This window comes from Triturus cristatus, chromosome 5_2 (genome assembly GCF_964204655.1).
Source record: "Triturus cristatus chromosome 5_2, aTriCri1.1, whole genome shotgun sequence".
NCBI lineage: Eukaryota > Metazoa > Chordata > Amphibia > Caudata > Salamandridae > Triturus > Triturus cristatus.
The window spans coordinates 859,920,253-859,945,416 of record NC_140588.1 but is presented as its reverse complement, the minus strand read 5'-3'; the positions used below and the strand labels follow the sequence as shown (position 1 = coordinate 859,945,416).

The window sequence follows — 25,164 nt, the reverse complement described above, 5'->3', positions numbered from 1 at the left end:
TAGTGAAGTTTGAGATCCATTATGTGGGTCTGGCATAGGTGACGTAATATGATGATTCTGTGCGGTTGGGAAGAACCTATAGATGTTTTGAATTTTCTGTAGAAAGAATTCTGCCAGGTTATTGCAGCGTGCAAGAGCGCCGTCAGGCGAAGGCTGTTTCGAAGGCAGTTTGGTGAGGGTCTTAGCGATACTAAAGGTATCTTTAGGGGAGTTTGCGCATAAATTAACCTTATCTTCATAAAAAGTGGCTTGGACAGCTTTTATTTCAAGTTTGTAGGACCTAATTGCTTCCCTATATTCTAATTTGCTAAAGTCCGAATAATCCCGTCTCCAATTCCTTTCAAGCCTTCTGCAGGATTGTTTTAGTTCTCTTAACTTGGGTGAGAACCAGGGAGCGGTATTCTTCCTGTTGATTTTGTGGGTGGGTTTCTTGGGGAGTACTGTATCCAGTGAGCCTTGATTTCATAGATTAAAGTTCTAGATGGCCAGGTTAAGATTTGGGTCAGTAACTGGTCTAGTGGTTTGCAAGACGTGTTTCCACAGATCTGTGGGAAATCTAGACCAATTCCGTTCCTGCACTGAGATTATATTGGGGGAAGAGAGGGTCTGGGCATTTCCCAGGTTAAGGGGATCAGGAAGTGATCGGACCTAGTGAGTGGGACAGGAGTTCCTACATTAAGTTCATCTCAGTTGCTAAAAATAGGGTCCAATAGATGACCCTTACAATGAGTAGGTTTCGAAACATTCTCATTATGCTGGAGTGCCAGGAGATTCCCAGTCAGCTCGTTGGCCATCTTGTCCGATGGGTCGTCTAGATGGAAGTTAAGATCACCTAGCACAGTAAAGTTGGATGGAGCAAAGGCTAGGTTGGCAATAGTGGTGGGAAGAGCATCAAGGAATTGTCTGGGGTTGCCTGGGGGTGGTAGATCAGGAGGCCAGAAAAGGTGCTAGTCAAGGAGATGTCTACAGAAAAACAAGACTTTCGCAGTCCGACAGGGGTTATGCTATAATGCGGCAATTTATTGTTAACAACAATAGCTATACCTCCACCTCTACCACTCTTGCGGTCCACCCAATATATCAGGTAGTCGGGAGGGAGGGTTTGAGTGAGGATTGGGTCAGACTCGTTATGGAGCCACGTCTTTGTCAGGAAAAGGGCATCAGGCTTTAAATCTTGCAGTAAAAATGCAAGTTCTGTAGAGTGCTTTGAAAAAGATCTGCAGTTTAGTAGGAACATCCTTAGTGGAGGTAGATTGCCAGAAGGGTTTGACACTTTGATAGGAGGCCAGAGGGAAAAACCACAGTGGGGGCAGTGAGAATCGCCATTAATGACATTAGAGAGAGTGCAGATATGTATCATTAATGTCGGTTCTGAGTGCATGAAGTGAATGGGTGCTTTAGGATGTAACATTTTCCTGGGAATGGACGTGGCGCAGACGGGCTTGCCTTTGACGCTAACCAACGGCTCCGCCCCTAACAACCTCCAGCTGCCTGGTATCGTGAATAGGAAATGTCGGGACCCTCCACAACAATCGGGGAAACCCTGTGCTGGCGTTAGACCCCGAGGACGAGCAAGTGCAAAAATACAAGGTAAAGAGCAGCGATCTCGGTGCCAGTAGTACAATTTAAGAGCAAAAGCTAAACACAGTTTTAAAACCCAATTTTTAAAAGCACAAGCTATAATGAGTATTTCAGCTTAGTAATCAAGTGAAGGACTCGTTTTTTGGGCAGTAGTAACTGGCATGTGTCTGTGCGCCTCCTTCGCGATGAGTAAGGCATGCCAATATATATAGTCTGGGAGAGCTAGAACCCTAACCAATGGCTCCGCCACTAACAACCCCCAGCTGCCTCGTATCGTGAGTTGGAAACGCCAGCACCCTCCACAACAAGTGGGGAAACCCCATGGTGGACCGGGATGCAGGCGTTAGACCCCGAGGAGGAGCAAGTGCAAAATACAAGGTAAAGAGCAGCGATCTCAGTGCCAGTAGTACAGTTTAAGAGCAAAAGCAAAAAACTGTTTTAAAATCCAATTTTTAAAAGTACAAGCTAGAATCAGTATATCGGCTTAGTAATCAAGCAAAGGACTCATTTTTTAGCAGGAGTAACTGGCATGTGTTTTCGCGCGTCCAATTTTGGAGATCCTTTTAAAAACATCACCCCTGGTAGGCCAAATTGCTTTTAAACTGCTGATGATCTATGTAGACAAAATCCCATACAACATTTTTTTTCCACAAATAGGACATAGAAGTTTGGTTGGAGCAGCTAAAGAGGACATTCTTTTACTTTTGAATGCAATGTTTTGTTTCATTCTAAGGCTGCAGTAATTAGAATATGTCTATCCAGTTTCACAATTTAATTAGAGTGTTGTGTTTAATTGCTATAGTAACTCCTTCCTCCAAAATAAAAAGACTCTTGATTTTCAAAGATCTTTTTGAAAACATTACAGCTTGGTAGGCAAAATTATTGCACATAGTAGTATGTAGAAGTTGTTGTTGGAGAAGCAAAAGGGGTCATTTTTTAGTTTTGAAGACAGTTTTTAGTAATGTAGTGCTTAGAATGTGCATAAGCACCTCTGTGGAATATAAAAGGAAACTTGCATTAAGAACAACTTTTTAAAGACATTAATTCCAATAGGATGAATAATGTCTAATAAACAGATAACACAATATAAAACACTGTATACCACTTTTTTATCCACAAAATGCCCTTTGAAATTTGGTTGAAGAAAGAAGAAATATGAGTTTGGTAGGCTACTAGGTGCTCTTGGTTTTGATTTTAGATTAATGGCATTGCATTCTGTCCATCCAGATTGGCATCTGATCTGCGGTTTGGCAGGCCATATTTTGGTTGGCCTTTTTCAACTATTTCTCAAAAGGCACGGTTTTAGAATCTGGTGATGTCAAGTAGTGGAATCATTCAGAAATAATCAATCACAGTGCTGTAGATGAATACACAATCTTCTGAGTCACGATTCCATTTGTAACTCAATCCAAATAACTCATTAATATATCCTTATTCTTGCGCTAACACCCCTGGCATCACCATAATACATTCTTGTGTGTCTTGCTTGAATATTTAGAGAAAACAGTACTTATCTAGTACATATATCTATAAAATCTCAGATTCCTGAAGCATAATGTATTACACTTTTGTCATTCAGCAAGCGTTCGAACAAACCATAGAGTGCAGAACAGATTAATTTGGTTTACTACATGTGGCATATGGAACAGTACATTGAGAACACCATTTGCATAGCAGTTGACCACTGAACTGTTTTCAAACTGTAACCTACAACTTCTCCATAATTTAGCAGTTTTCTCTTCTTTGAACCTTTGGTCTTGTTCTTTTGTACTTCCTTTTATTAGCATCCATACACTGTTTTTTAATTTGCCACTTTGGACAGATTAACCGTTTCTTACAAAAAGGTTACTGGCTTAAACAAGGAGCATATAGACTTCTTAACCGATTGCATTCCCTTACACAGCTTTCATCAGCACAAACTTTCTTCTCATTAAAGTAATTTCAAAGCAAACCAGACAATTTTCTAATTTGTGACAATGCTACATATGTCGTTCCTTCTTTGAATACAGCAGTTCCAATATTAACAAAATCTGTATCTACTCTTTAACCTTGCAATTGCAATGGATGGTCACATCATATGCTAGAGACAGTGGGAACTGCTTTCGCTGGACGTATAAGTCTTTTACTAACAGAAAACGTAAAATGCATCGACCAATCTGCTCGACGCTATCAGCCTCATCAAATTTTATGACTGAGTATTCCACCTCATCTCTTTTTGGGTAATTAATGAAATGTATAACTTTATCCATTGCAACATTCTCATAACCCCAGATGCCTGCCCCATAGGTGGCTATTGTGATGCATTTCACCTTGTATATCTCTAATAGGACCTCTGGAGCCCGTTTCCCCAGCTTCTTACTAAAATTAAAGAGTGCGGCTACTGCTTTAGAAAACATTAGCCTCCTAGTCCTTTTTTTTTTTTTTTTATTTCTTTATTGATTTTTTCTATCATCAGACAGTCAAGACATAAAAAAAAAAAAATGAATACATCACGGCAAAAGTATACCATCATCCATAGAAAACCATCACTGGTGCATTCAGTAGTTTAACTGCAAACGAAGCAAAAAACAAAAAGTAGAATTATATTTATAGCCAATTAGAGAGTGGAGTCCATAATTTCTGGCCAATTAATCTCCTGCTCTTGCCCTTTGTTTTATAAACGGCCATTTCCAGGTGATAAACAGATAATAATCTAGTTTGCCAGTTACTAAATACAGGTGGTTCGATATCCAGCCATTGTGTTGTAATACAGCATCGAGCAATTGACATACATATAAAAAGAAATCTATCTTCCATATCTGTTCTAATGCTATCACTACTGGTTTGTGCGCCCAAAATAATTAATTCAGCAGTAATTTGTGTTTGAACACCTAATGAAATAGACAAAAAATACTCTATGTCTCTAATAAATTGAGTTAAATTTGGGCACAAAAAGAACATATGAATGGTATCTGCAGCAATAAGTCCACATCAGTTACATTTATTCACTCTGTCATGTGCCCATTTAGCTAATTTAGCGGGTGTATAATATAAATCGTAAATGGACATAAAGTGTTGACTTATTAACGAACCACTGTATAGCGTTTTAGTGGATATTTCTATGATCCTATTCATATCGATACCTTCCAAACCGAGTTTTAATTGCCATTTGTCTTCTATCTCTAATAAATCATCCTGATATTTCGCCAACATTAATTGATAAATATGACCAATTCTCGATCTTTTCCGTAATACTTCAATAAGCTTAACCTTTTGAAACAAGATCTGATTGTCAGCCCTTTTTCTATCTAAATAACTGCGAACCTGTAAAAACTTAAAAAATTCCAACCGAGAGATATCATATTTTTGTTGCAGAAGTGTAAAGGAGATTATCTGTTGACCATCAAATAAATCTCCCAATTGACTTATACCAGCCCGATACCATCTAAGCATGGTTACATCTTTAAAAATGTCCGGTAATGTAGGGCAATTTATTATTGGAGTATAATAACTTAAATTAGAACTAAGTCCAATTCTTTTTTTGATTTTCCTCCAAATCTCAAAGGCAGTTATAATGATTTTAAACTTAGTTTTTTTATAATAGAGGCAAGATGGCGGCCGCGATGTGGGCTGTGTAAGCAGCTCCGCTCCTTGCTCCGATGATTGAGGAGGAGGACAGGATTTAATCATTTTTTCCTCTGACTCAGTAGTCTGATTTGATGGAAGAATCCTAAAAGGAGGCTTCACTGGAGCTGAAATATTTATATTTGCTGGCTTTTAACATCAGGGGTTCCTTTAAATGCTGAGCGACATCTCCCTTCCCGCTTTTGCTACCAGTGTGTATAACGGCTGGAAGGCGCTTACCGGTTGGAGCTGGAAAGAAGTCTTGGCTCACTCATCGGTTATTCGTGCCTTTTCTGTCAGGCATGCCCGTTGGAGGGTCGGCGGAGAGATACGGCAGATCTGTATACCGCAAAATGCCGCCTAAACCTGCAACACGGAGCGCCAAAGCTCAACCGGCTGCGACAGCCATGACGGAGGAATCTTCAACTGGAATAATCAGCGAAGCGGCAGTTGACACGGCCAGCGCTGGGTTAAATCAAGAGCCAAGCATTATGCTTCAGAAGAGGGGCGAGCGAGAGCGAGGCGGGAAGGAGAGAACTCGCACAGGGAAGCAGGGCACGAAGACGCTCCCAGAGCTATTTGCGAAGCAGTCTGTGAAGAAGGATACTGTGTTGCGGTCTGAGCAGGTAGGGGAGTTGGGGCTTGATCTATCTGGGATAAGCAACAATGTTTCCAGTAGTTTTTCTCCCCTCCCAGAGTGTGCCACACTGTCTTCTGATAATCTTTTAAAAGTAGCAACCGAACAGTCACTGAAAGAAATCCAGTCTGCATCTAATGTTGATAGTGGTATTCTGGGAGATGTAGTACTGGAAGCGCCTGATGAACCAACTGACAGACCTACTGATTTGACACTACAAGTGAGCTTATTTGGTTCCAACAAAGAACTTCCATTACAAGATACATTACAAGATAGTGCTGGCTTTCTAGAGACTCCTGATAATTTCTATTCTTTATCTGATTTTTCGTCAGATGAAAGCAGCAAAGAGTGGTCTGAAAATGAAAGTACGGAAGACGAACCTGATGTGAGCAAAGACTTCACTAGTGATCCGATAATTACTATAAAGAAAAAAGCTAAGAAACGAAAAGAGCGACCTGATAACTGCAATGGGCAGCCTTCTAGTAGTGTTACACCTAGAGGTTTGGTACCCTTAGAATGTATGAAGGTTGGGATGTTGTCAGACGCTATTCCGAGACCTGATATGCAGAATGACTCCGTTATACAGCCACTGAGTCAGGAGATTACGCTATCAACGATTTATAACACTATGCTGGAACATAGAGCCGAGATCAAATCAGAGAATGTTCGCATGCAAGCTACCTGTCGGTAGGTGCAGAATTCTGTGCGGCGGGTAATTAAGATCTGCTCTGATACGGCTCTCAGGATGAATGAAGCAGAATCAAGAATTTCTACACTGGAAGATACTGTGGCGGCCCAGAAAGCGGAATTAAGCTCCATCAGAGAGCATAAGGATGATACAGCTTTTAAACTGGCAGAAATGGAAAATCAAGCTCGAAGGAAGAACCTCCGTATTTTAGGCATCCCGGAGAAAAAAGAGGAAGCTGATGTGCGGAAATTTGTATGTGACCTGTTTACAGATGCTTTTCCGGAGCTGACTTCATGGAACTGGTCGACAGAGATTCAGAGGGCTCACAGAATTCCTTTCACTGTCAGAAAGACTAGTCTGGGGGAAGAGGAGAGACTGCGTGCAATTTTGGTCCGATTTGGTAATTTTTTAGCTAGAGAAGCTGTGTTTGGCCTTGCTAGACCTGATAAGAGGAGAGTGGCAAAAGATTGTAACTTTTTTGTTAGACCTGATTTCTGTAAAGAAACAGTCTCAAGGCGCTGGCATTTGCGTCAACTAATATCTGGATTTCAAGGGAAAGGCGCCACGGCATATTTGCAAAATCCTGCTAAGCTTAAGGTCATGTTTAAGGGTCAGACAAGATTCTTCTTTTCTGAAATTGTTGCGAGGAATTCTTACACTCTCTGTAATTGTAGACTGAATTTATAAGGGCAAAGTCTAAAGAGGGCCTAGTCTAATTGCTTTAATATGTCCTCTCTCTTCGTGCAATCGGGGGAAGGAGGGTGGTAGCCTATCTATATTAGGGCTTGTTTGTCCCTATGCCTCATATGGTTGATTGGGTGGGATGGGTGGTTTGGGTGGGGGGGGTGTTTGGTTTGGGGCACAAGGGAGGGTGTGAGGGGGGGTGATGGGTAAGGGGAAAAAAGCATCGACAGCCGGGATATATAATTTCTTTGGTATGGCAAGTATTAGAAGTTATGTTAGAATTATACAAGTATCTGAACAGTATATTATATTAGCCTTAAATCTGAGTGATTTACGAAAATTTATTTTTGCAAAATGGCTAGGAAATTAAAGATCTGTACGCTCAATATTTGTGGGCTAAATGACTTGAAAAAGAGAGATGTATTGGCTAAATTTATTCAGATCATAAATGTTGATATACTTTGTCTACAAGAAACTCATGTCGCTTGGGATAAAAGGGGATGTTTGAGCAAACTTGGAATGGAAGTTGTTGCTTGTTCTAAACAAACTGGGGTGAAGAGAGGAGTAGCAATTCTTAAGCGACGAGGTTTGGGTGTATGTGTAAAATCGGCAGGAGATAAATGTGGACGTTGGGTGATTAGCTTATTGCAGATTGAACAATTTAGATTTACGATAGGTAATGTATATGGGTCCAATCTGGATGATGCGGAATTTATACATTTTCTTAATCTAGAACTAGCTCAATGGCCACAACCTCTAGTCGTATGTGGAGACATGAATATCCACTTGGATGCGAATTTAAATATACGGACGACTTCTTTATATAGTGGGAGGAAGCCACGTGTATTCGCAGCACTAAGGGACTTAATTATAGATCATGGTCTTTCTGATGTTTGGAATACAATTCATGGAGATAATCCAGGGTATACCTTTTACTCTGTTCCTCATAATAAATTTGTGAGATTAGATTATTTTTTTGTTTCGCTGCAACTTTTAGGAAAACTTGAGCTAGAGACTTTACCTAAAATTGTATCAGACCATAATCCCTTAGTTCTTGATTTACTCATTAAACCACAATTAGAGGTAGGAAACCAAACATGGTCTTTTGAACGGAGTCTGCTTTTGGATGAGGAATACTGTCAATTTATGCTCAAAGTGATACAGGAATTTTTTTTCTTTAACAAAGGAACGGCATCTAATAATATCACTTGGGATGCATTTAAAGCGGTAGTTCGGGGGGAAACCCTCAGCTTTTCCTTGTCACGACGTAAAAAGTCAATTACTAAGCATAAAAACGATTTTGAGATGGTTATGCGGGCTGAGCATAAATTGGCTGAAGCAATTAGGCTTGGTGGGGATTCAGAATTGGCTCAAAGAGAATTGACTGTTAATAGAGCTAAAGTTTATTCTCATATAGTAGATAAAATTGCTTTAAAATTTAAATTATATAAGGAACAAGTATATGAATTTGGTGAAAAAACTGGAAAGGTACTGGCCAAAAGACTAAGACAAAAAGCTGTTTATAATGATATAGTTAAAATCATGGATACTAACGGGGTCATTCAAGATACAAGAGAACGGATCTTGGCGGCCTTTCAGGAATTTTATCAATCTCTTCATAGTGCTCCTATAAGTGAGGCATCTGCATATAACGGGGGAGATTATTTGAAGGGAGATGCAATCACAGGGCTTACGGAGTCACAAAAAATATCTCTATCTGCCTCAATAACGCTGGAGGAAGTGGAAAAAGCCATATTAGCATTAGCTCAAGGTAAGGCAATGGGTCCGGATCAGATTCCCTTAGAGTTTTATCGCACCTTTAGAAATGTATTGAAAAAAGAACTGCTGGCTGTATGCCAACAATCCTTTCTTGGTAACCCTCCGGACTCATGGTCAGAAGCCACTATAGTAATTTTTCTTAAAAAAGGAAAGCAAGAAACTGATATGGGATCCTATAGACCCATCTCTCTCCTTAATGCGGATAGTAAAATCTACTTAAAAATTATTGCGAACAGGCTAAATAACCTTATGCCTCTGCTAGTATCCAAGAGACAACATGGCTTTATTATGCGGCGCGACACGACAGATCATGTTAAAAGGATTATCTCTTTGCTTGATTGGGCACAGGCCTCCAAGTCTCCGGTCGCAGTGGCTCTATTAGACGCCGAAAAAGCGTTTGACCGGGTCTGTTGGAAGTTTTTATGGTCAACTTTAGCTTGGAAGGGTTTTCCGGTTGAATTTATTAATGCAATTCAGGCTCTTCATAAAAACTCTAAAGCGGTGGTGCGTATTGCTGGCCGGCTTTCCGGCGATATAACAATCACTAGGGGAACAAGACAAGGCTGTCCTACCTCACCCCTGCTATTTGCTCTGTATATTGAGCCATTTTTAAACAGCTTGGACAATAATGCTGGAATTAAACCGGTTCAGATACACGATATAGCTTACAAAGTATTTGCGTACGCAGACGATATCGCCATAGTCACTACAGATATAAAGACTGCTTTAAAGTTGATAGAGGCATCAGAAGAATTTGGTAGATATTCTGGATATAAGCTAAATGTCTCTAAGACTCAATTTCTTCATTCAGAATCGGGACGACCACAGGACATGCATTTTGAAACCGAGGCTACATATTTAGGTAGTAGAATAACAGCTGATATTGATAAGATAGTCTGCTTAAATACGGATTCGGTAATTGCGTCTGCGAATAAAACTTTAGAAAGGCTGGATAATCTTCATTTATCTCTTTATGGTCGCAGCAATGTGCTGAAAATGCTCATTTTTCCTAAATTTTTATATTTATTTCGCACTATCCCCTTACTTTTTCCTACTTCTATATTTAATCGAATTGAAAGAATGTCTTCTAGGTTTCTTTGGAGTTATCACAGATCTAGAAGAGCTTTGAAAAAATGCACTTTACCAAGAAATAGAGGGGGGTGGGCAATTCCTAACTTTCAGCTATATTTTTGGTCTATTTTTTTACAGAACATGGGTGTTTTACTTGTTAGCGAAGTAAATTTGGATGAATCAATAAGACCATCAATATATGAGATGGTATTAGGAGAAGAGGCTCGTCAGTGCCTGGTTCGCATTATTGAGCCTAGTTATTATAGCCTCCTAGTCCTAATGGCCTGGGTCCATGTCCCCCTCTTATCAAAGAGTATACACAGATAAGAGAAGGTTTTGCAGCAATCAATCGGTTTCTTACCTATTAAAATGCGTCTGAAATGTGTATCCCCTGCCCCACATTTCATCACAAAGGTTTTAGGAATATTCACTTCTAATCCCAGTTTAGCCATATAATCAGCGAAACAATCAACTGACCTCTACATCCCTACTGGGGTACGTGACATCAAAACTGCATCATCGGCGTACATTAATGTGGGAATAGGTCTCTTCCCCCCCTTGTGGGAGGTCCTGGCACTCTTTCCCTAGCTTACTTCCCAAGTCATTAATATATAATATAAATAGGAAGGGTGCCAGGACGCATCCCTGTCTCACACCTCTTCTTACCCTAAAGTGCTTAGTGCATTCCCCTCCCATCCCATAACGAATCCTAGCATTTGCTCCCGCATATAATTGTCTCAAAAATAAAACTATCGAACTTGCCACCCCCATATTAGTTAAGATTCTCCAGAGTTCCTCATGGATTACGGAATCAAACGCAGCAGTCAAGTCTACGAACGTTAAATACAACCTACCCCTTTTGGCTTTAGTGTATTTGCCGATCATCATGTTCAAATTTACCTCCTGGTCAATTGTACCCATGCCTTTGCGGAAACCATACTGAAGGTCACTAAGTATCGAATGGTCTTCCGCCCAATCTTGTGACCTTAATAACAAAACTCTGCCGATAATCTTAATTGTTGAATCGAGTAGAGATATCGGCCTATAGCAGGCAGGGTCCAACCTGTTCCCTTTTATGAAAATGGGGACCACGGTCGATTCATACCAGGAAGAAAGAGGGCCGATTGTGCTACAAGCATTTAAAAGTTGAGTTAAAAGAGAACCCCACAAAAAATATGATGTTTAAAAAGATCTACCGTGATGCCATCTGGTCCGGGTGCCTTACCTCCCAGGCTCGATTCAATGGCTAAGTTAACCTCACTCAGCTCCAGTTTCAGATTCATATCCTCTGTACCTTGACTAAGAACCAAATTGGCTACAGGCTCCATCTCTACCTTTGTAGTATGAGCTGTATTGCTATATAATTTTTCAAAATGCTCCAAGCACTCAGCCTCACCAATAGATATCTCAATCATGGCCCTGTCTTTCTCCAGCAAAAAGGGCGCATTGACCGCCTTCCAAAATGCAGAGTGGTCTTTTAGCTTTGAAGCTGTCTGCAAGTCCCGCCACGCTTCATTTTTAATAGTGGTTTTCCTTAACTTTAAGGCCGAATTATACTCCCTGCGTGCCAGCATGACATCCTCCACAACTCTAGGCTCTGAATGCAGTGCTCTCTTTAACTTGGCATGTGCCTTAGAACATGTTGCATCAATCCAACCATGCTTAGGTTTATTAGATTTATTGAGTTTAACAGACATTTCCTGTTTGATGTATTTTGAAATTCTCTGGAACCCACTAATAATGTCTTTAGTCATAGTATTTACATCTAAACATGACTTGACCTCCTCTCTGCAATTGGTAATAACCTTCCTTGTGAAAGTATCAGGGTTCAGCTTATCCCATTTTAAGGCATATCCATTTTGCCTAGATATACTGAGGTTCCCCATAAATGCAGATGTATGATCCATTATATTTCTCTTACACCTAATGGAGATGCTCAAAGGGAAATGGTCACTCACCGATATGTCATGTGTGACAAAATCTTTGACTCTAGTAGCATACCTGCTGGACATCAAAATAAAATCTATTGTTGATGATTTCCCCTGCCCATTATAGGTGGGATTAAAAGGCACAAGGTTGGGACATAACATATTGGCAAAGCCCAAATCTGTATCAAACATAATTTCATTTAGAATGTCCCCAGATTTATTATGTGCGAAGTGCTGAAAGGGATGGTCCTTATCCCACGATAAACCACAGCATCCATTATCTACATGACCACAAATATTACAATTAAAATCAACCCCCCATAGGATGCACACTTCTCTGGTTGATGCAGCCTGAATGTTCTGTACAATGGTGTTAATAGATCTCACTACCTCCTCAAATCTACTGGTAGGAATATTGTTGTAAAAGTTAACCACCAGCAGACAAAGTATCCTGTCTATGTGAAGCCACATGACCTGATAGTAAACATCGCTACCAATTAGAACAGATTTTTCCAAGTTCAGGAGATTCGACACATAAAGACATAATCCCCCCTTAGCTCTCCCATAAACGGATGGAGTAGCAGGGGTATGAAAACTTCTAAAACCATTTAAATGTATAGGTTCGCAAATCCAGGTCTCTTGGACAGCTAATACATCGAACTCCTTAACAAAATCAATCCAGGTATGATCTATCACCTTAGCATTAAGCCCGGCCACATTCCAAAAACATAGCTTATGACAATTACCCCTGTCGTCTCTCTCTGAGATTATAGGTGCTCCAACAGTGGGATGTGGGGACTGTTCATGCGATGGATTAGCAAATATTTTTCTGTTGGTGGGACTAAAAGTTCCCACTCCCTCCACCGCATCCTCCTTATTACCATGAATCAGTCCAGTGCTAGCCCTATTTAAGTCTTCTATGTTGTTATTGAACTGGGGTTCAAGAGACCTTTCAGGGCTAAAACTGATGGGAACAGGCAGAGAGGCATGGTTCCTAGGTATATGTGTGGTTAGTCAATCTACCTCTTCTAAATTATGAAGAGCCTCAAATCTATTATGAAATCTGAACGTTAAACTGTTGTTTGTGGTTTGCTGGATAGGGGGCTGAATATACCATTGGATGGATACCAAATTTTGGTTGATAAAAGTAGCCCAAGGGGAGGATGTTTATGCTGGCTTGTGTTATAGCCTGCTTGCTACCACTAGACAGAATCATTTGCACAAACCGAGGATTGGCGAATGTAAGAACCACACAGTCACCACTTAACCTTTTTTGTCCACATCCTACCCAGCTTATCCTTTTCACCATCTTAAATTCTGCGAATAATTTCTCGGAGTGGCCTAGCTTTGTGTCTAGCCAACCTAAAATTGTATATCTCAATGACATCCAGGATTCTTCAGTCCCCTGTGGGAGTGTCGGTACATTAGCTAAAATCACAGTGTAAGGGAAAGCTGTCGTTGGGAAGTCCAGTATGCTAGCCTTATGGGGAGTTGCCTGGTTAGCCCGATTAAGATGCACTCCAGAGTTGCCCTTGTCCGCAGCTACCAGAGGATGTGGGCCGTGGCCAAATCTTTTTAATGGTGAATACCTTTGATAGGGATTTGGCACGCCAGAGCTCTGACAATTAAAACTGGGTGGTGATACAAGCGTATGGGGTATTGGCAAGGGATCGGACTGTGCGGGGCTATCGCTTGTCATGCCATTACCTACAGAAGCCCTCTTAGCCGTAGTCCGCCTGATACGGCAGAGCTCTTTAAGGGGCCCGCATCATCAGGGGACTCCGTTCGCTTAGACATTGAAGATACTAAGACGTCTAGCTTAGTGGTAATGGTAGATTTAAATTCTCTAATAAACTTATCTAGAGACTCCAGTTTGAGTTTCACAGATTCTAATTCCCGGTTCAAGGAATTTCCACTTTCCATTTCCGAAATACCCCTGGTCCTAAGATTAGTTTTTGATTGAATCTCTACTTTCTTAGCTGATTTTGTAGAAGATTTATGACTAGGATTTGATGCCCCAGGGACAGAATTCTTAGAAGGGACAACAATAGCTTTTGCATTCATTGGACGTTTATCTGGGGGCTGAGTCGCACTATCCTGCTCACAACCCGAGATATGAACAGAAATATCCAGAATGCACCCATTTACTTTACCTTCATTTCTTATTGGGCTTGTGAGAGGGGACGGTACAGTGGGTAGACATAATAGCGGGCCTACTACTGTGGCTTGCCACACTTTCTCACTCTCTGTACTTAGTTTTTCTAAATTAATAACTTCCTCCACTGAGCTAATTTGCTTTTCTATAGCCCCCTTTGCTCCAATTTAACAGGGTCTGCCTGGGGCCTTCCACCCTACTAGTTTTAGATATACCCTGAGCGTTACTTTTTCCCATTTCAAGAAAATTACTGGGGCACAGAGGTGCAGAAGTCATTAAAATGCAAATATACACATCACGCCTCCCTCCCAGACAAAACAGCTCAGTGCTTACAACTTCCAAACTTTGCTACAGCTGGGATTCACCGGGCTAATGTCCATGAAAATAGTCTTGGCTGCCCCACATGCATAAACCAAATATACGTAAAGTTTTGATAGTTTCTGCACCGAAAGGCCAAGAAATATGGCCCGGCACTGCCTCTTCTGGTCTATGACAGGCGTTACGTGACTGGGTTTGTCTAAAATAGAATACTGCAGGGACCGGGCAGCAAATGTAGCGTGCCGGTAGCCCAGGAAGGGGCTCTCAGTAAAGTGCAGGGTGCAAAGCAGCAGAATGGGTTTGTTACGGAGCGGTCTCCCACCTTCCTTGACCGGCTCCACCTCAAGTAGAATACTGCTGGGACCGGGCAGAAAGTGCGGCGTGCCGGTAGCCCAGGCAGGGGCTCTCAGTAAAGTGCAGGGTGCCAAGCTGCAGAATAGGTCCGTAATTCCGTCCAGCAGTTTGAGCTGTAGGCATGTCTAAAGTCTCAATGGGAATTAACAGGGAAAATACACTTTTTTGACACCCCCACTTCTCTCAGGCCCCACTTGAAGGATTGCCCCAAAACTTTCCATGAACAACTAGGATCACAGTGCACTTTTCTATTGGAAAATTCTGTGAAGATTGGTCAAACAGCACCAAAGACATAGGCAAGTCATAAAAAGGCTTTTCCTATGGAATCTAAGTCTGAACTATAAATGCCTACTGGCAACCGCCAGTAAGTAACATACATATATATATATATATATATATATATATATATATATATATATATATATATATATATATATATATATATATATATATATATATATTCACTGAAAAAAATAGGTTACAGGGATGTTATAGTTAGGATAAGATTCCAATCATACAAAACCAGTGTAATTCAGCAGTTATTTTTAGTGAGATAACTATAACTTACACCCTGCAATGTACTGCTTATGACCTCACATTATCATTACATGGTCAGTGACATCACTCAAGACATCTCAAATGACATTACTGATGACATCACTGATGACTTCCTCTAGTGTGAGTGTTTCGTAAAGGTTTATGAGTGTTAAACATATATACTAAGGTACTACAAAAGTTAAATTCATATACTTTGTGTACTAGTGATGAGTGATACTATTTCTAACATATATTAGGTGGGTATGTTACTGTGTGTATCACTGTGTGCGTGGGTGTGTGAGCGATTTGATGTGTGAATGGTTGTGTGAGTGGTTGTATGGGTGAATAAGTGGATGTTTCATTAGATGTATGGGTGACTAAGTAGCTGTATGGGTGAGTGGCTGTGTGAGTAGCCATATGAGTGAATGAATAGATGTGTGAGTGTTTGTATGGATGTGTTAATGGGTATGTAACTGGTTGTGTGGATGCATGAGTGGCTCTGTTGACAGACTGTATGGGTGAATGACTGGGTGGGTGAATAAGTGGGAATGGTAATAGGGGTATAGGTGAGTGAATGGCTATTTGAGTTAAAGTATCGATGAGAGGGTGGCTATATTAGGTGTATAATTATGTGAGTGGCTGTGTGTGTGAGTCACTAGGTGTGTGAGTTGCTCTGTGGATGAGTAAGTAGGTATGCGAGTGGTTGCATGGACAGGACAGTGGGTGTGTGAGAGGTTGTGTGGGATATCAGCTGGTGTGTGAGTAGATTTGTAGATGATGTCATCAGTGATATAATTTGAGCTGTCATCAGTGATGTCATCAGTAATGTCACTGACCATGTCATGAATGATGCAGTATGTGAGGTTATATGCAGTGCACTGCGGGGACATAATTTAAATTTAGATCAGCTAAATATAACTGCTGAATTTCACTGGTTTTGTATGAGAGAAATCTGAGCCTAACTACAATGTCTCTATAACCTTTGTATTTTTCAGTGAATTTCCAATGTTTTAAAAAAATTCTATTTCCTAATTATAATTTCCCTGTTTTTTTATTAAATTTCTGAGGTTTTTTAATGTTGTTTCCTAATTATTATGTCCCTGTGATTTTTCCAGTGAATTTCGAAGGCTTTTTGAACTTTATTTCCTAACTGTAACCTTTAACCTTTGAGAGTGGGTGTGTGGGTTAGTGTGTGAGTATCTCAATGGGTGTATCAGTGGGTATGTGAGCGTTTGTATGGGTCTGAGAATGGCTGCATAAGTGTCTGACTAGGTATGTGAGTGAGTGTGCGAGTGTCTGTGTGGGTGTGTGAGTGCCTGAGTGGGTCTGAGTTGGTGCATGAGTGTCTGAGTGAGTGTTTCACTGGGTTTGTGAGTAGGTGGGAGAGTGTCTGAGTAGGTTTGTGAATCAGTCAGTGTGTTAGTGCATGAGTGTCTAAGTGGGTCTGTGAGTGGCTGTGTGAGCGGCTATATGGATCTGTGAGTGGGTGAATTAGTGTCTGAGTGAGTGTCTGAGGGCATATGTGAGTGGATGTGTGAGTGTCTGAGTAGGTCTGTCAGTGGGTGTGTGAGTGGCTGAGTATGTGACCGGGTGTCTAAGTGCCTATGTGGTATGTTATTGACAGTGTGGGTGCCTCAGCCACAAATGAATCACAGCTACCCTTTTATCTAACTTGAGTTCACACTTTTGCACAAAATATCTACCCAAGTGTAGTTTTTTCTACTGGATAATTGCTAAGTGCTACCTCCTTTGGTAAATGTCCAGGAAGTATTCTACTCTACGGCTCTGTAATGGAGCACAGGGAAATCATCACAAGTGACCTTCTGTGCATTTTGGCAATGTGATTGTACCTGCTGCGTCTTTATCCAGAAATATGTGCTAACAGGAATCCTCCTATAGAGCAGATGACAATACTACAAAGCGGTATACCTCCACCAAACAAGGGTCCTTCCTCTTAACTATATGAAATAATAGCTTCTTTATTTGGGGGAGATGTCCTCATATTCTTCGGCATCTAGAACTCCTCACCAAAATTGGCAGAAAACACGCTGGAGTCCATTTGTTAAGCTGTCCATCAAGGTGCTCACAGTCCCAGCCAGCTCCCCAATTCCTACGGGAGACGGAGTTGCTCTTGCACACAGGGAGCTGCTGGAAATGCTGCTCCCAGCATGCAAGAGCAATACTTTCATCTCTTTCCCTGTCCGCAGCTCCCGCTTGCTGGAAGTGGAATGTTTGCTTTTGCTTGGTGCCAAGCAAAAGCAAACAGCTATCTCCCAAGGTCGGGCACATCAGGAAATATCAGGAGCTGGCCCAGGGATGACTGTGGGGTTAAATAGGCAGGTTTATTTTGTATGTAAAACAGTATTTTGAATAGCTTTGTATGCTAACAGTTGACTTCTCCCATCTGGAAAAAAAAGTATGTGGGGCACCAAGAGTTAAATAATTATTTAGTGTGGATAATGATTTAATTACACATTCATCCCTGAAAATTCTTGGAATTTAAGCCTCTAAATGTTAGGTAAATTTCCTTATTTCCCTTTGCCTATGCAATGTGTGGTAAAACTTGTCTCAGCTACCCATCGCTGAATCTCCCTGTGTGCCATGGAATGGTGAGGTATATCTGCCAGCATGCCCACTTTGTTAATACCCAGTAATAGAGATGAATGGGTGTGCCCTCTCCCCAACTACCATATAGCTCACATTGAGAATTGGTGAGCCACATCCTCTTATGAAATTTGCACAGATAGGTACCAAGTAGGGGATCTTAGGCAGTGCATACTGTGGGGACCTGATATTCTACATGCTGACATGAGTTTGGTAAGCAATGATGGTGTAGGGTGATCATGCCAGGCGGGCTACACTGTGTATTGGCAGGACAGAGAAGAGACATATCTTTTGGTGGATTTTGTGGGGGTGGCATACGCCTCCATTGTCTGCATTGGACAGTTGCTGAATGGCGTTAGTCCTCTGTTGAGCAGAGCCTATCACAATTTATTAAAACTACGGCAATTGTTCTTTTCATGTGTCCGTAAGAAAACTAGAAATAGTTGCATGTTGAGGGACAATGCACGTTTGTACATCCACGTGCCTTTTACAGTTGATGTACTTTATTTAGAAAATCATAACCTGATGCCTTTGACTATCGATACAGAGAGTCATTACAGCTAACAGCTGATATATGGTTGAATATTCAAAGATTATTTTGGTGATGTTGGCTGATTGTATTGATGCTACGTTAAAACTATGCCTACACTTGCACTGTGTCAGAAATACTTTCAGTGAAAACCCCTTTGGGAAATCTTTTAATATGCCAGGACGATCATAATGGGGCCTGCAAAAGTGGGCATCCATTTCAGTAGCAACAGTGACTAAATGAGGTCTTATTAAAAATATAATTCATAATCATTTGCTCTGGCACCTGATCAATGCATACATAAATGTTGTACTTCTAGAATATTCACACTTTATTTGGACTTCATATTAAAAGATGGTAATACACATAGATACTTAAAATATCCTCTAGGTTTTATGAAGGCTGAATTCATTTTCCTCAATACTATTGCCAATAATTGCAGACCATCTGTGAATGCTTCTTAAGCCTGCTGCATTTGTCGAATTGAAACAATTTAAACTACATGACTATCACGTCACTTATGGCTAAATCAAATGAGGGAGTAGAGAAGCAGTTTTGTACATGGGTGGAATCAGCTTTGCAGTTTCATCATAGTATCAAGAGAGAGTCAACCCACTAGTTTTCACACTTAGGGGCATATTATCAAGACAGGCGATGAAATTATCGCCGCTTTAGCGTCAGAAAACTGCCGCTAAAACTGCGATAATGGGCTTGATAATATGCTCTATGGAATTCCAATTGAAGCTCATGTTAGGTGTCCTTCATATCTAACATGGGCTTCAATTGGAATTCCATAGAGCATATTATCAAGCCAATTATCGCTGTAGGCGATAATTGTATCTCCAGTCTTGATAATATGCCCCTAAGAACTCTATAAATCTGCTTATAGAAAATAAAAAAAAACTTTTCTTTTGTGTATAAGATCCCTCATCCACTGATCAATACAGTGCCTTGCTTCATCATAGAGTTCTCCCTGATACTAACTGCAATGGGGCATGCTTAAAAACTCGACCCTTGAGGGAGCACTAAGTTTATTGGGAGGGATCTTGAAAAATAGAATTGTCTAAACATTACCCTAGTCTTAGATTTTTATGTGGATCAGTATGTTCAGATTAAAAATAGGAGGTGATGCCTACGAGGTTCTATAACTCGAACATCTATAGTGGTATACATGTGTCAGTCACCTTTTTTGCTAACCTATGGTCATGTGGCTTTTCTAACTACCAGTTCAGAAATCTAGATTTCACAGAATCATTTAGTAATCACCTATTCTAGATGGAAATTCTGCCCATGCACATTTACTCCAAAGATTCATATAAACTGATCTGAGAGGGCTACTCCATTTTCTGTAAGTAGAGGACAATGAAAAAGAAATGTTTTGAGTGGCATATCCATTCTTGTTCTATAGTTTTTATTTAATGATTTTTGAGGCTTTATGTCACATTCACATTATGTGGTGCTCCAGTGTCAGGCAATAATGCATGTCCAACGGAAATAGTGTGCACCCAACCCTCACCCTTCATTGTACCTCAATTATATGATTCATGAACTTCTGAGGTGTTTGTGCATATATCTGTGCATTTTCACAGAGACCAATATTGACAATTATTAAGATTATTGGAGTCAATCAAACCCGTATCAACTGCTCACTCTCCCTTAAACAAAAAATAGACATAATTATTTGAAGTGAAAGAAGGATGCAGTATATCTTGAATATCTTTAATGGCAGTAAATTAAGTATAAATGATGAAATAAGCGAGCACCAGGAAATACAGCTAACAGTCCCAAGGCACAGCTACCAACTGACCTGGTGTACTGGAATCTCAATACCTAACAAACATTCTGAAGCTCGCTCAGTCACAAGTCTTAAAGGTATAACATAATACATCATAATAAATATAAACTAACAGTAAATCGAAATGTAACACATCCCCCCTCCTATGAACAAAAAAAAAAAAGACATTAAAAAAATAATAATAAATAATAATAAAAAAATATAAGACATAGATTAAAAACAAGAACGTACATAACACAAGGTAAGTTACATCACATATTCCTTAAGCCAATTTGGCAAAACTCTTTTTCTCTTAATACAAACAGCATCACCAACATTAGAATTAATACTCTCATGAAATGGTTCACCATCAGAAGAATAATCAACATCAGAAGAATTATTAACAAACCCTTCCCCCTTCGTAAAGGAAGAAGAGGAAACGTCTGTTTCTCCTGAACGAGCACAGGGTTTTGAGAATTTTCAGAGGCTAACTGAGATTGTAAGTTACTATTTTCAAAGTAATCTTCAATCCATTCAAAATCTTTGATGTGATCATGTTCTTGGTTGCTCTCAACATAATTTTGATTAATATCAATGGCAATATTTTTGAGATTCCAAACTCTCCCATGTTTAAGTCTGAATTCCGTAAGACTTCTACAACTTGTTTAGGTGTCTCAATTCTACTTTCACCCTTAGTAACTCTAAAACTCTTTAACTGAAACATCCTTAGTGCCATGGTGCCTGTCATAGTACTTCTAGGTGTCCTGCCCCTCATCATCTAATCTGAGACGTGACTCTGTAAAACCATACTGCTCTCTGTACCTGCACTTTCCAATCTAAGTTCTTGTTCATTGACGCTTGTATAACACCTTTGATCACTCTATTGAAACGTTCTACGGTGCCGTTCCCGCTAGGATTATATAGTGCCGTGGTTTTTTGATTCACTCCACACCTCTCAAAATAATCCTTAGCCATGTTGGACAAAAATTGCACTCCATTGTCCGTCAATAGACAAACAGGTAAACCTTCCATTACAAAAACTTTATCCAAAAATGTAAGGACAGTATGTGTGTCTACCTTCTCCACAAATGTAACCATGGGCCATTTAGTAAAAAGGTCAATGGCTACCAAACCAAATTCCTTCAAATCACCAACAGGTCCAAAAATATCAACCACAACGGTGTCCCAAGGAAGATTAGGAATTAACCCTTCACTCATTCCAGGTTTCAAAGTCTTTAATGATTTGTCTGCAGAGCAGCAAACAGGACATCCTTTAACAAAATTCTCAATATCCTTATCAATCCCCGGCCACCAAAACACCCCTTTCACAACCAATTTGGTCCTGACAATACCAAAATGTCCTTCATGACATAACTGCAATACCCTTTTCCGTAATGTTTTACGGGGAACTATTCTGTCACCTCTCAATAACAAATCTTTGTCAAGAGACAATTCCATTCGTACCTCCCAGTAAGCTTTCAAACCTCCTGTGATTTTACTTTTCTTTGGCCATCCTTTACAAATGTAACCAGACACTTTCTCCAAATCCTCGTCTTTACGCTGTTTTTCCGCCCATATATTCTTACTAATGGCAGGTGCACCTGAATCCTGTATGAACGCTACACTGAAATTTCCCCAAGGATCATCTACACATTCCTCTAGTGGAATGGGTAACCTCGATAAACAATCCGCCATTACATTGTCTCTGCCCGGTACATAAACCATCTTATAAATGTACTCCTTCATCCTCATAGGTATCCTGGCTAATCTGGCAGAGGCAACTGCAGTTCCCTCACTTGACAGAATATGAAGTAGAGGTCGGCAATCCGTGTGAATGATTACAGGCTTTCCCCAAACAAAGGCACGAAAATGTTCCGAAGCCCATGTGCAAGCCAACGCTTTATAATTGAGTATTTGCTTTCTGCAGGGGATAGCGCTCTAGAGGCAAACAAAATTATTTTCTCTTTACCCTCTTTTCCTTTTTGTGAAAGGACAGCACCCAAACCCTTGTCACTCGCATCCGTGGTTAATAAACATTCTAAATTAGGGTCAAAGCTAGCTAAAGCATTCACACCTTGTAAGTCCACTTTAATCCATGAAAACTCTCTCTCACACTCTTTAGACCACTCAAATGTTGCATTCTTCTTTAGCAGAGACCGAATATTGTAAAGTTTGGATGCAAAATTATTTATAAATTTTGCGCAATATTCTGCCATTCCCAGAAACGATCTTATTTCCTCCTAAGAAGTTGGGGCAGGTGACCTCATGATGTTCTCTACAAGCAAAGGCTTTGGCTTAACCCCTCCATGCTTATAATGTGGCCTAAGTACGAGACACTCCTTTGAACAAACTTACATTTTGTCAGTTCAACGGTTAAGCCTGCAGACTGTAATGTTCCAAGTACCTGGTATAACCTGGACTCATGTTCATCGTTGTTAGCAGTACCAATCAAGATATCATCCTGGAAAAAACAAACCCCCTTCATTTCCCCAAACAATCTGTGTATGAGTCACTGAAAAACAGCTGCGGCTGACGCAAGCCCAAACGGCATACGCCTAAACTGGTAGCACCCGAAAGGCGTAATAAAAGCCAAAAGACTTCTCGATTCTGGCTCCAACACCACTTGATGATAAGCGGCGTAGAGGTCAATGGTAGAAAACCATGTCGCCCCTCTCAAAGAAGACACCATCTCATTTATTTTAGGTAATGGGAACTTCTCAATCACAATATTGTTATTGAAATGGCGCAAATCGATGCACAAAAAAATGTTTCCGTTGGGTTTACGGGCAACCACGACCAGAGAAATCCATTCAGATGTTTCAACCTCTTCAATGACCCCCTTTGATAACAAACCTTGTATTTCCTTTTTGACCTCATCCCTAATTAACATAGGAATAGGTCTAACTTTGTGTACTTTTGGTTCAGCACTACCTTTAAGGACGATTCTGTGTTGAAATCCTTTAAGTCCTCCCAATTCTTCCACAAACACTTTAGGAAATTTTTTACTCAACACATCTCCCAACTTACTGCTTTCATCCATGATAAGTACTTTTTCCTCACTATTGGGATCCAGTATTATGTGTACATTTTTCTGGTCGAACCAGCCCAGAACAGATGGCCCCGCCTTAGCCACATACAATTTTCCTATGGTAGATCTTCCTTTAAAAAGATAAGTTAGCGATCTGAATCCCAACATGTCAATCTTCTCTCCATTATAACTTACTGGATTCACATCGGACACATTCAACTGATCTCCAATCTTATCAACGAATTTCCTCTTCCATACATCTCCGTTTATAATAGTGTAAGGAGACCCTGAATCTGCGTAAACATTTACGGTCACCCCACCTATAGACAACTCACATATGGGTTTACTTTCCATAGAATCATCCTTAATATTCAAGATAAAATTACCTCTCACATTCTTCACAAAACTTTCATCCCCATCAAAATCTTCATTGTTAGACTTCTCTTCATTCCAAATACATTTTACATTGCTGCGCCTACGGCACATTTTGCTAAAATGGCCTAAAAGACCACAAATGCCACATTTCTTTCTTGAAGCCGGGCACAGTTTGCTAAAAGCTAAATGTTCTTTACTATCACATCAATAGCATCTTCTATCGTCAGCTTTCATATCTCTTCCCTGGTTACATAACGGTTGGTTTATCCATCTTCCTTGAGTTTGTTGAGAATTGTTTTTAACTGTGTTCTGTATTTTAAACACTGCTCCAGGTGTTTTATTTACTCTTTCTTTCTTTTTTTAATTACAGTCGTGCATCTACCAGACATTTCAGATTTTTCATTATTGCCAAAACATCATCGAGTGGTGCATCCCCATTCACCCATAAACGGTCCTGTATAAGTGAATTATTATTATGCATGACCAATTGGTCCCGTATCAAATCATCATGAAGATTAACAAATTTGCAGTCAATAGCCAATTTTTTAAAGTCATCAAGCCACTCATCTACTGTTTCATCCTTAGTTTGTTTTCTTTGAAAGAATCTGTGCCTTATTACTCCTATGCACACTTTCGGAGCAAAATACCTGTCCATATCCTTGAGAGTGTTTTCAAAAGCATCTAGATTAGCATCAGAAATCTTAGGCATCCTAGAATTAATTTTTAATCATACTGGTTCTAAAGAATGGAGGAGTATCCTTTTCTTCTGTTCTGGTTTCATTTTCCCTGCCTCATTAATTACGCATATGTAATTTACGAAATATTCTTTCCACTCCACCCACTTAATGCTAGGCTCTGGCCCAGTAGCCCAGAAAGCGTGTGGAGCACTAATAGAGAAATGTTGTTGTGCCATACTTTCTTCTACAATGTCAATATTATGATGCCCTTCTTCCATAAATAGTTATAGCATTTCCACAATGCACAAAGAGTAACAGAATTATGGTGTTTTTTTAAAATAATATTAAAATTGCTCCATAAAGATGTAGTTGTGTCCCGACAGTCTCACCTGTTTCTTTTTCCCGTATAAATGAAGAAACAAGCGAGCGCCAGGAAACACAGCTAACAGTCCCAAGGCACAGCTACCAACTGACCCGGTGGACTGGAATCTCAATACCTAACAAACATTCTAAAGCTCGCTCAGTCACGAGTCTTAAAGGTATAACGTAATTCATCATAATAAATATAAACTAACAGTAAATCACAATGTAACAATATTGTAGGTAATTGGGAACTTGGTTGAGGGGGGTGAAACCCTATTTGAGCTGCAATCACAATCCTTGTCAGTGTGAAGTCACAGGCAAACCCCAAATTAACCTGTGCTCAGTTTGTATACTGCACAGCAGAGAAGATGGGTTGGTTCTGCTGGATCCACAGGTGGACTGGCAGAGCACCTTCAAACACTCTTTCAAGGGTCATCGACTGGGGTGGCATTACCTGGCAGGGTAGGGCTCATAGATGG

The 25,164-nt window shown here is 40.3% G+C and overlaps 1 long non-coding RNA gene across 1 annotated transcript in view; it reads right to left on the bottom strand.

Moving 5' to 3' along the window:
• LOC146829341 (uncharacterized) overlaps positions 1–5,600 on the bottom strand; it is a 229,470-nt gene extending 223,870 nt beyond the window's left edge. The window contains exon 1 of the long non-coding RNA XR_014961962.1: positions 5,425–5,600. This is a non-coding gene — a long non-coding RNA (uncharacterized LOC146829341). The remainder of the gene's footprint in view (positions 1–5,424) is intronic.
• Between the last annotated feature and the right edge of the window lie 19,564 nt (positions 5,601–25,164).